Below are 922 nucleotides of genomic sequence, written 5' to 3' on the forward strand. Positions count from 1 at the left end.
AATAAAAATTGACGAAATATTGAAATATTCGTAAAGCACTTTCAATATTATTCATCGATTTCATTCTAAAACTGTGAAACAACTGTGTCGAACATAGAAACAATATTAGTTTCGAAATTTCTAATAATTAGTGTTAGATTAAAGAAACAGAAAATCAATTTTCTTAACCCTTTAATTCTCACATTTTTCTCAACTTGATGTGCCAAACACGATCAATTTCATTTCTTTTTAAATGACTTCCTAGACGAGTAGAAATCAGTTTCTCGTTCATTTATAATGCTGCAACTCACACATTCGCCATAGAATAGAAAAGATAGCGGAGTACGGAAAGTGAAAGAAAGTAATTTAAAAAAATTGCACTTGTTGGAGGATCAGTTTAGACAAGACAAGAAATTTATTTTTAGAAAGTGACAAACAATTTACTGATACATCCAAATTTGCATTTTTATCTACACAGAATTAACGCTCTCGCAATAGCGAGACTTAACCCTTTGCAATCGAGTGGCGACTGAGAAGCGACGTTGAATAATCGTCACTTGGTAAATAATTAACGAAGACAGAGAAGAGATCTACGGGCCTCCATAAATTTCTTCACCACGGTGAAATAGTATACCTTATTTCCACGTTCGTTTGAAAAAATTTCAAAGATCCGATTTGCAACCTTTTCTACAGCAAAATCACCCCCGAGCGCAAAGGTTTAACTCCGCTGCAGTTATATTTCTCGAAAACGAAAGCTGAAAACCGCAGGAACTTCCCGGATGACCCAATAGTGCTCACGCACAATTATCACTGTCGTAACTAGAATGAAGTTCACGGTAGGGTACGCCGCGAACGGGTATACCGAGAGGTTGGCCAGAGAACCGTTGAAGATATTTGCGAAGTTTGTCCTGATAATGGAATCCCCGGTACGGCTGGCTGGCCG

Source organism: Habropoda laboriosa, unplaced genomic scaffold, assembly GCF_001263275.1.
Source record: "Habropoda laboriosa isolate 0110345459 unplaced genomic scaffold, ASM126327v1 scaffold67, whole genome shotgun sequence".
In the NCBI taxonomy this organism is placed as follows: Eukaryota; Metazoa; Arthropoda; class Insecta; order Hymenoptera; family Apidae; genus Habropoda; species Habropoda laboriosa.